The sequence below is a fragment of the Monodon monoceros genome, unplaced genomic scaffold (genome assembly GCF_005190385.1).
Source record: "Monodon monoceros isolate NGI ecotype Baffin Bay Population unplaced genomic scaffold, NGI_Narwhal_1 Super_Scaffold_18, whole genome shotgun sequence".
Classification (NCBI taxonomy): Eukaryota; Metazoa; Chordata; class Mammalia; order Artiodactyla; family Monodontidae; genus Monodon; species Monodon monoceros.
The window spans coordinates 54,653,753-54,665,996 of NW_021703774.1; positions in this window are offsets into that span (position 1 = coordinate 54,653,753).

The window sequence follows — 12,244 nt, forward strand, 5'->3', positions numbered from 1 at the left end:
AACCCAATCCAAAAATGGGCAGAAGACCTAAATAGACATTTCTCCAAAGAAGATATACAGATTGCCAACAAACACGTGAAAGCATGCTCAACATCATTAATCATTAGAGAAATGCAAATCAAAACTACAATGAGGTATCCCCTCACACCGGTCAGAATGGCCATCATCAGAAAATCTACGGACAATAAATGCTGGAGAGGGTGTGGAGACAAGGGAACCCTCTTGCACTGTTAGTGGGAATGTGAATTGATACAGCCACTATGAAGAACAGTATGGAGGTTCCTTAAAAAACTAAAAATAGAACTACCATATGACCCAGCAATCGCACTACTGGGCATATACCCTGAGAAAACCATAATTCAAATAGAGTCATGTACCAAAATGTTCGTTGCAGCTCTATTTACGATAGCCAGGACATGGAAGCAACCTGAGTGTCCATCAACAGATGAATGGGTAAAGAAGATGTAGCACATATATACAATGGAATATTACTCAATAATTATTAATTTACAGAAGGCACTCCACAAGGCAGGAAGTGAGTACCAAGTGAATAATGGAATTTATCTGGTTTAGTGATGGGGAAATCACTAAAGCAAATGGAAGAGCCTTGCAGAATTTAGATTGGAGAAGAGGAAAGGAGAACATAGCAGGGGGAGAACAGTGTGTGCAAATGCCTAGAGGTGGAAATTCTCATGGTGTTTTCTGGGGACAAGGAACTTCCATTGTGGTTATGACACTCATTCTCTCATTCCTTTATTTGAGCATATTCTGTTTTCCAGGACAGAAATCTGTGTTTGGTCACGGTTGGAGGTAAGGATTAATGAGTAGTTTGAGGATAAAATATTGGAGGCATTAAAGACATAGCTAAGAATTTTAGATCATATCCTGCAAAGGGAGACAATCAAAGTTTTTGAATAGAAAGAATTTATCATGATTTGCGGGCACAGCCTAAGCTCTTGTCAATATCACTTTTCATTTTGACCCAATTCATAGGAGTACTGTTCTCTGTCAGTTGAACAAAAGCTTTCAATTACTTCTACTAGAAGAAAATAAGAAAAGGAAATGTCATAAAAGTTTTTAATACTTTTGGCAAAAGGTATACAGAGAACTTCTTATTAAATTCAGAATTAATGTTTAGTGAAGACCACAATGGGTGGTTTTTAAAATATTAATTATATATATATATATATATATATATATTTTTTTTTTTTTTTTTTTGCGGTACGCGGGCCTCTCACTGCCGTGGCCTCTCCCGTTGCGGAGCACAGGCTCCGGACACGCAGGCTCAGCGGCCATGGCTCACGGGCCCAGCCGCTCCACAGCATGTGGGATCTTCCCAGACCGGGGCATGAACCCGTGTCCCCTGCATTGGCAGGCGGACTCTCAACCACCGCGCCACCAGGGAAGCCCTAATTATATATTTTTTTAAAAGTATTTTCAGATATCAACCTGAGAGATGTTGTGAGCACTAAAGAACAATCCCTGAAGATTTCAACCACTGTGCACATTTATTTGTTTGCGACTTAAATATATCCTGTTTCTAAAATTTAGTTTTTGGGAGTGCTTTGGAATTGCCTATCATCTGTCTATCTGTCTATCTATCTATCATCATTATCATCTAATCTATCACCTATCTATCATCTATCATCTATCTATCTATACTTTTCCCCTGCAATAGCCTCCCTCACAGAGTATGTGGGTAGCCTGGGACTTCCCCAAGAACATCCCTAGTAATTAGTCATGGTGGCTCTTATAGCCACTCATTCAATGCATAATCCATGGGATCAAGACATGGAAGGATATTGTTAAAATTTAAATGTAAATATTACTTAGGAGAGCTGACACATGAAGCCTATTAATGCTTTACCATTACCACTCCCCCCAACAAAAACTGGTCAGATGGTTCATGCCAATCTTGAGGGCATGGGATGTAAGGTCCTTTAGTTCTGACTGATGCCTGGGGGACAACTAGGGTAGCATTCAATCCAGAAGCAAGCAGGGAGTTGCCTTAGGAAGAGAATGTTGAGCTTCCAGGGTATTCTATCATTCTGCTACAGCCCTTCAGAACTCTGGAGCCCCTGTACGTGGGGTGTGGTTAAACATGGGCCTTGACCAGCATTTTGTTTAATGGAACTCATTGACTTTGTTCATCTTCCTATGGTCTGTCTGTGGGAGGGAGCAGAGGAATGCTGGGAGCTGAAACAGACTTTTAGCATTTGGGTTTCCTTGGAGTCATGCCAAGGTTGAGAAAATACTTTTATGTTCATATACATTCTCTTTATTGCTAATGGATATAAAAGACCTTTATTTTCCTCCTGATTTATTCAGTCTTGACCTTTGGTTTTTGAGGTCTGAGGTTAACAGAACAGTAACCAAAAAAGCAATCTATATTGAAGAAATATAAGCAGGAAATAATCTCTAAAGGTCATTTCAGCCCAGCTCTTTACTTTTATTTGGGATGTACTATTTATTAGTAAGGACATATATCATCTTAGTGATTTTTAAGATATTACAATCTGTATCCTCCCTGTATAATCCATTTTAAGAGTTAACGTTCTATAATCCTATGACAATTCCTTAAGACAACTTGAACCTTTTAATTTATAAAAATCTCATTCACTATTATAAATACACAATAGTCAGACAGTCAACATAAATATATTCTACTCCTACTATATGCCAGGCATTGTACTTGGCACTTAGTGATACCTTTTTTCCTCATGAGAAATGAAAATGAGCCATTATTATTGATCTTTTACTCTCAAACCCCCAATACTTGCTGCTGTTATGTCTATTGTCCATCCCTCTCCTAGCACACATGCATTACCCAGATGCATTATAGAATATTATCGATCAATAAAAACATTGATATAATGTACCACATTATTTGTATATTTTTCATTAAAACTATTTCTATCCCCTTAATCATGTTAATACTATTTTAATCTCTTAAAAATTGATGCAAACACACTTTTTTTAGGTGAGTAATAAAAATTCTCATTTCATTTACAGTTAAAACATTTTATTGGAGGTCAAATACATAGTATTTTCGGAAGAGCAGATATTTGAAAGTTCAAAATAATTTTGTCTCTGAATTTTCATTTTTAGAGTGTTGAATTCATAAGATAAGGAGACCAGAGACAGAGTTAGTAGATTTCTTGTATAGCATTCCTTATATGATTGATGTCATTTTATCCATTCATCCACAGATAATTATTGAATTCCTACTTTGTGTTACTGTGTGCCTACTATGCTAGGTACTCAAAATGTAAAGACAAACACAGAATCATTTCTTTCCATGAAGTATTGAGGGTAGTGCATAGTATTAACTGGAGTGAGGAGAAGCTAGATACCAGATAAGATATCAGGATATCAGTAAGAAACTGAGTGTTGATGACTATAAAGAAAGGAATGGATCTGAAAGATATCAGGAACAAAAAACTAATAGGACCTGTTGATTGGTAGGATGTGAGTGGTAGATTTAGTGGTGAGGAATTCATTTCCTCATTCATTAAAACCACTGTTGTTTTGAGAGTCATGAAAAAATAAGAAACAACAAACAACGAAGAGAAGATGAGAGTGCTATGAGAAAAAAAAAATAGTGGGGTTATTTACTTTAAATTGGGGAGAGACCTTGTTGAGGAGATGCCATTTAACTCAAGATCTGAAAATTTGAAGAAACCAGCTGTTTGAAGCAAAACATGTTAGCAGGGGCCAATGAGGTGGGAGTGAATGGTGGAAAAAGGAAGTTAAAAAATTAGTCACATCTATGACCATGTGACCAACTTTGGAAATGAGAACTATAATAGTTATGAGTATTTTTCCTTATTTTGACATGACCATATTTATGCACACATTAACCACTCTTTTCCTTCCACTTTCCCGTTCCTCTGTCACATCTACTATAACATGTGTTCATGGTGTTAACTTTACATCTTAGTGTGACTCAGCTGGAAGAGGAATAGAACATCATCCAAAGATGGATAAGTGAACTTTGTATCTTATTTGTGGGAGAGAGTTAACATGTTTTTGGTTGCACAAGGGATAGCTGTATCATTGGTAGAAGCATCATTTTGCTATTGTCTTTATTTGGAAGTTAAGTATGATTAAAAGATACTATGTTGACAGGGGTGAACTGTGGTGGGTTCATATTAGTACAAGTTAGCTAAGGTTGAAGTATAATTCCTAGGATTCTTTTCCCTGTACAGGGAGAAGTTTGCATGAAATTTAGAAGGTGGAAATGAAGGAGCAGCCATTTTTATACTTGAGAGGTTGGAGACATTGTGGCAACTGACACCCATTGGTGCTGATCTGCCAGGTCACCATGTTACTGTGAGGCAACACCCAAACTCACAGCTTATCTACCTCCTTCCAGATCTCCTTCCTTGGCTTCTCCAAGTCCTGGACCATATACTTGTGCAGCTCTGTGGTAAAGGGATCTAATTTCTCCTGCAGATTACGGGTGTCCTTAAAGTTGGTGGTGTCCAATGACAGATGTGGATTCCAGCTTGTCTTCCTGGGTCTAGTGTTCAAGAGAAAGTGATAGCATGGAGAAGAGGCAAGGAAGTACCAATATATAAGATAACAGGAGTCCTTGAAGAAGAAAACCAATTTAAAAAAAAAAACAGAAAAAGTGCTAAAAACTATAGTTTAAAAAACTGTTCTGAAATCAAAAAGATTTGAAACCACATATTGCATGCATGGGAATACTGACCCTCAATGACCAATACCAAGACATAGTGAAATTACTGAATTTAAAAAAAGGGAAATCATTTAATAGGCACCTTGGCAAAAATGTTATCACCAGACTCTTTGAGACCAACACTCTATTAGTTTCCTATTTCTACCGTAAAAGATTACCAGAAACTAATGGGTTTAAAACAACCGAAACTTGTTCTCTTACAGTTCTAGAGACGACAGTCTGAAATGAATCTTACAGGGCTAAGATCAAGATGTCAGCAGGGCTGGCTCCTTCTGGAGGTTCTCAGGGAGAATCCATTTCTTTGTGTTTTCCAGCTTCTAGAGACCGTTCTCATTCCTTGGTCAATAGCCCTGCCTCACCTCACATTTTCTCTCCTTGCTTCAGTCAACGCTTTGCCTTCTTTCTTTTTTGTAGTCAGATCTACCTCTGCTTCTCTCTCATAAGGATATTTGTGATTGCATTTAGGGTCCATCTGGATAATCCAGGGTAACCTCCCTATCTCAAGACTCTAAATCACATCTGTAAAATCCCCTTTGCCATAGAAGGTAACACACACAGTCTCCAGGTATTAGGATATGGGTATCTTTGATGGGGGCTGGGGGAGGCATTATGCAGCCTACCACAAACACTTACACAAACAGCCAGAAGAAAATGGAAAACATTTAAAATACTCAAGGAAAGAAAATACAAGATAAAAATTTTATATCCAGCAAAAATAACATTCAGATATAATGGGTATAGATAAATTGCTTTCAACTTTTAAGAGCTCAGGAGATATCGTTCCCATAAACCCCTCCTGAAGAATCTATTAGAAAATGAGCTATAATAAATAGATAGACATTGACCTAAGGACTTGGCGGTGATCATGAAACACCTAGTTTTCATAAAGATAAGACTTGGAAGGAAGAGATTATAGTATATAATGGCTACATCGTCTGACAACATAATATAACTTTAAAGTGTGTAAGGGAGATGGGGAGGGTATATTAAAAATATGTTTTAAACTGTTCTTAGTAGCCATATAGATGGTCATATTAGTACAGCTATTCTGAAACTGTGTTGTGTATAATGTGGAATAAAATTAATGTACAATCATCATTTAAGGATTAGCTCAAAGAAAACTCCCCTTTAAGTCCTCCTTTAATTCCACTAGGAAGAAGAAATCTTTTCCGTTCTTTGAATTCCCATTATACATTATAAAATTCTTTTATGATACATTTAAAAAAAATTTATTATGGTGATTTGAAGCAAGTCTTTTTCTCAGGCACTACAGTGATGAATTTCTATACCTGATACAGTGCTAAGCATATAAGGTTGGCCAGTGAATAATTTTTTGTGAATAAATAAATGATTTATCTCAAACTTAGCAGGTACAGAGATAAAACATGGGTATTACTAATAAAATTCTCATACTGGGTCCACATTTCTTTTTTCCCAAAGTGTTGTGAAGGATAGAGTATCTTCATTAATAATGTCTGCTCACTAAATAGTGAAATGTTCCTTCTATAAGCCAAGGTCCTGCCCTCTAGTTATTTGTTGTTGTTTAGATTGGTAGTATGGAAATAGCTTCCTAAGGACCCATACTTTTATTGTTTTCTGAAGGTAGTTCGTTCCTATGGGTATAATTTGTTAGACAAGCCTCATAAACCATAATTACCCACAAAAAAGTAATCCCACCTTTGTTAATCACCTGCCCACACCTTCTTTATAGCTGTAGAATTCATTCTGAGTCTGTAGCCTAGCCACCTGCTTACAAGCAGAAGATACTTGTAAGAGGAGACTTCTGCCAGTTGCTCTTAGACGAGAAAAAAAAGCATGACTTTCTTCTGGCTTGGCTGACTTCCCTGTTAATTTAGTGTTAGTTGAAAACATATCTCATTTGGCATGCAACAGGAGTCTTGCTGGAAGAGGAATAAATATCTAGCTAAGGAGACTGGAGAAAAAATAGTATCCCAAGCTAAGTCTAGACGAGCAGACAGTTGAGTCTAGATCCACATTCCATTGAATTAATGTTCTTCCCATAAAGTTAAATAGACAGGAAACTCTCTCAAATTGCAGTAAGTCATGCTCTTCATAAGACTTTTGCCAGAAATTCTCAAGTGGCTAAGTGGCAGGCAGCACAATGTATGCTATAATTCCCTAAATAAAAGCTTCCTTCTTAGGAGGGCTGAGATGGCCCTTGGGACCATCAAGAAAGGGAAGGGAATGCAGTGAAGGAAAAGCAAAAATAAAGCAGGCATGGAGAAGACAATCAAGGAAGGGACAATATAAATGTCCTTCAAAAACAAAGATTTACAATAGAGGTTTATTAAACTTGAGGTTTACAATAGAGGTTTATTATTACTTCAATTCAATTTATTTGAACAAGTATTTGTTCAGTTTCTTTCACCAGGTGCCTGACACTGTAGGTGTTCTGGAGAATCCGAGAGAGATAGAAAGGAAGTAGAATAATATGATTGGTATAAACCCAAAATTTGGAATCAAAGGAGGCTTGACTTCAAGTTGGGATTTTACCATCACTTATCAGCTGTGTCCTTTGGCTAATTACTTAATTGTAGGTCCCCTATTCATTGCCTTCCCTGCTCCACCACTGTACAAATAGGGGTAATGAAACATATCTCACTGGATTGTTGTGAGGGTGAAATGGAGCACTAAGCACAGTTCAGTTCTCGACATTTTCAAGATATTTAATAATCTTTAGTCACTACTTGTAGAGTCTTATTTAACAGAAACCAAAGACATAAGAGCCTCTAAAAGAAGTAGAGAGAAAATTTTGTGGGTTTGCAAGAAAGATGAATAAGATAAATGGAATATTTTGCATCATTAGCAAATGGTGCAGACTTTATGATTTGTATGAAGTAGTAGGCCTGATGGTTTTTATTTTATTATTGAAACTTCTATGGGCTTAAGAAAGTTTTAAAAAAGGCAGACTTAGCATTTTACAGATGAGAAAACTGAGGTTTACAATAGCAGAGACTACTAGCTAATTGACAAAACTGTCTCCTTTTCTCTCTGCCTCCTACTTGCAATACTCTATGCTCTTCTCCTATATACTGGCTGGATATTGATCTCCAGCGAAACTTTGAAGCCTTCTTCAGCCTGGGTCTGTAACTGACTGCATGAAATAGTCTCTTTCCTGTCTCTCGTTATCAATCAGAAACACCTTTTTGGCCTACATACACAAGCAATTTCCACTGCTTTAAGTTATTGAGAGTCTAGGATTTTTTTTTTTTTTCAGTAACTAGGATTGCTCAGCTAAAACAGTTGGAGAGAATAAGAAATTGACTATATATAGAACAACTCACAGAGCCATATTTAAAATCTCAGAGCATCAAGGAATCAGATCGTAAATCTACCTTTATCATTTTTTACACCTGTTGTACCTCTAGACATAGCTTGAAACTTGTGAAACTGTTGGTCTGGTTCCTAACTATGCTGGGATTAATGCGTATTGGTGGGGAATAATCCTGTTTATATTTGTATTAAAAATACAATTGGTCAAATGTAAGCTTTACATCACTTCTGTAATTTGGTGACAATTGCTTTTGTGTACTTTCTAATGTCGTTGTACAGGTTAAGTCAAGCAATATGGCAGTACTACAAACATTATTCCTCAGAAGTCTAAATATGTTATACAACAATTTAAAAAGTCTTGCATACAAAGAGCAGTGGGGTCTTCACATCAATTATTTTCCAAGGGGCTTTTCCTACTTTAAAATCATAGAATCATGGTTATGATGTTAACAACTAATTTTCATGGAGCTCATATCTTGCCATGCACTGTTTTAGGCGCCTGGAGTACAACCTTATTCACCACTACCCCAAAGAGACCTTAGACTCCACATCTCTGTTCAAAAGAGATTATAAATGACTCACCTGGAGTTTTTACAAACAAAAAAGTCTCTAGATTCCTTGCAGTAGTGATCAAGGAGAGAGATGAAAACTTCACCACTGACTTGTCTGGTTTAATTCATGACCTATGCTTTATTTGCAAGTCAACAGTTAAGGTATCCTTTGTAACCTAGCCAGTCTGGTGTACTAGAATAAGAGATGTACTTAAGGTAAGACCCTTGGGTTCCAGAATAAAGTCTGCCACACACGTCACAACCCTGGGCCTTAGATCTGTAATTTCTCGTCCTAATTCTTATTGTCAAGAAGTTCTAAATCTATGGGATGGATAAATCTGTCAGTATAATCTCTAAAACTTCTGAATCTAACACTCTACTAGAGGACCAGCCATATTTAAGGGGAAAAGGTACCACCAGCACTGCCACCAGCACCACTACCATCAGTGTTGTCATACATCTACAGGCAATGGGACAGTATGGTGGCTAGAAACAGATGCGAAAGCCAGATGACCTCTTTGAACCTTGGTTTTACCATTCATTAGCTGTGTGACCTTGGGCAAAATACTAGACTATGCCTCAGTTTGTTCATCTGTAAAATAAGGAGGAGAGTAATAGTTACTTCACAGAATCATTGAGGAGATTAAGTTATTTCATGTATGTAAAACATTTAGAAGAGTGCCTGGCGTATAATAAGCACTGATTACATGCTAGCTATTATTGTTATGGTTTTAGGGTAACTTATGGCACTGGGGAAAATATAAGGCCACTGAGGTCGCATATTGCTGTCACCTCTCTCTGTATATAAAGAGCATGGTCATAGGTGGCCAAAAAGCATGGATATTTTGACTCTCTGTGGGTGAGGGCTTTTAAACATGAGGAAGTATTGCTAACATTCTGATTCTTAAGTTGGATGGGGGTAATGAGTGTTTTATTACTGTGTTCCATAATGTACATATTATTTTGCATGCATCAAATATTTCATCAAAAACAATAGGATTTGTGAAGTCTTATTTATGGATTTATATAAAATTATATAAATGGATGTGCATATGTAATATGAATGGTTTTATAACATTTAAAAACTCATGGGACAAGCACTCTGATTACCTCAGTTGTAGAGTGACATCCAAAGAGCTGAGTTAAATGCAACGTTGGCTTGCTTTGCCCAGAAAATGAGACTGAGTGGGGATGAGCCATATCAAATACAATGGTAAGTGGGTGAGATTTGTCTTTGATGCCAGCAAGATCCTTATCTTTACTCTTTTATGCTCCTGGTCTCACATTCTATCCTTATCAAATCACACTTTTGGGCCACCATCACCTATCGCCTGGTTTTATTCAACACCTCCTAATAGGTCCCCTTGCCACCAATCAAGTCTCCTCCAATCCTGGCTCTACCCCGCATGTAAGAGGTCCTTTTGAAAATACAACTTTGACCAGGTCACTTCTTGGCTTGAAACTCTTGGATGAGTCTCCAATGCCCTCAAGGTAGAATTAACATGGAATGACATAGCAAAGACTACTAATTCCCCTTAATATTGTTTTCTCCTTCTTCCTTACTAACAGAACCTTGATTTTGTTAGGGAGAGCAATTGTGCTCAACTAAGAAACTACATTTCCAAGCACTCCTTACAGATAGGAATGGTTGTATGACTAAATTCTGGCCAGTGAGATATAAGCCAAAATGTCAAGTGTGGCATCTTGAAAAGCTCCACCAAAAGGAAACTAACTCAGGGGGACTGTAACCTGTTGCTTTTTCTCTCTCCTTCCATCTCCTTGACTGAAAGAAATAGTGGCTCAAGCTGAAGTGGCCATCGTGAGACCTTGAAATGGTCTTGTGGAGAGGGGTCCTGCCATAAAGATGGCAGAACTGAAAGTAAGAATGAGCTGAAATCTTTGATGGTTCCTCCATCATGGAAATAGTTTGGACTGTCTACTTCTGGATTTGTTTTACATGAGAGAAAAATAACCCACTATCTTATTTAAATGGTGTTTTGGTGACTGCCATTTCTCACATCCATACATAATTTCTAAATGATATTCGTGTCTTAAGGTCTGGTATCTATCTCTTCAGCCTCATGTTCTACCCACTTTTGTCCTCAACCCTCAAAGACCTATATCTAAAGCATAATAAATTAGTTTCAGTTCCTTAAGCCTGTTTTCTAATCTCTCTGCCTAAAATGCTTTCTTCCCTCCCTTTGACTAGTTTAATGTCTACTCTTCATTCTAGTCTTAATTATCACTTATTCCAGGAAAGCTTCCTTTTCATTCTAAGTCTAAACAGTTATCCTTCCTACCCATTTCCATTAAATCCTATACCTTCTATCCTGTCTGGTATCAACTATAATTGATAAATTGCTTACCTGCTTCCTTTACTGGGTCTTAGGGTCAGTGATAGCAAGAACTGTGTCATGTCTACAGTTTTATCTCTAATATCTACTGCAATCCTGGTACCTTACAGCCAGTCAGTAAATGTGTGGTGACTAGTGAATGAATGAATGAATGAATGAATGAATTCATACCAAAATGAAAATCATGGATTTATCTGCATGAGCTTCTTCTAATAGGGCTATTTTCCTGTAAAAAGAGGTCAGAGTGTAACTCCTATGAAAGAAGTGGGTGGTCCTTTTGGTTCCCCTGATGTCACATGATACAGCCTTTTGTTCCACAGAAGCAAGAGAAAATAGCAGATTTCCACTTTTGTCTATGACTTGCCTTTATCAATACGCACTCCTCACTCTTCCTCCTTCTCCTCTTTTCCCACATACCATGGCTTAGAGGAAAATTCAATCAAGGATGGTTATTTCTTCAGGGAAAATATCATCTCTAATTTAAACCAAACAAAACCCAAGGGATTGGTCTGGCTCTTTTGAGGTTGAGTAATGGGTTTAGAGGAGAATGTCACCATGTGCCAAATATTGCACTGATACCGCCAACTCTTCGCATAAATTTGACTTTTTTTCCCCAGCTTTTGTTACACTTTCATGATCTTTTTTTCCTTTCTGAATAGATAATAATTTGCCAAATGTTAACTTGCCTTGGGGTCTGTGTCTATGGAGAGACTGAAACCTGGCTGGAAGTATTTGTTTGCCAAGAGTGAATTACACTGCTTATGATTTTCTTGAATAATTTTGTGTTTAAAATAACTAACACAAAATTGTTACTTAAAACAAGTCAAGTTCCCCAACACAAAGATGAACAAAAACTTAAGGAAATCCCACAACATGAAACTTAGTATTGGCAAAAGAAGTCATTGTAAGTTGGAGCTCCCCGAGACGTCTTCATGGATGTGGTAAGCTGTAGATGAATATTAAGATTTCTGATTGAGTAGCAGAAAAAATAAAAATGCTAGGCAGCTTGCCCTGCAACTTGCAATCTTTGTGGATCCTAACAGGCAGAAAACTTCTATTGCCAAGAAGAGTTACAAAACCTAGACATTTCTCAAGGCTTTGGAAAAAAGTCAAGAATTACTCCACAGTGCAATAAACAGGATGAGAAGCCAGAATAAACCAGAATAAGGACATCTGTCATTTGTGGCTGTCCAAAGTCTTTTAAATAGACTCTATACTTTGATTGTTCTCCTGTTATGATTCCCACCTTTGTTGCATAGGATGGTGCTGGCATGTAATCTAGATTCCACCAATCAGACATGTAACTTTGGAGTAAATAATGTAAGGAAAAGGGCTGGGTGCAG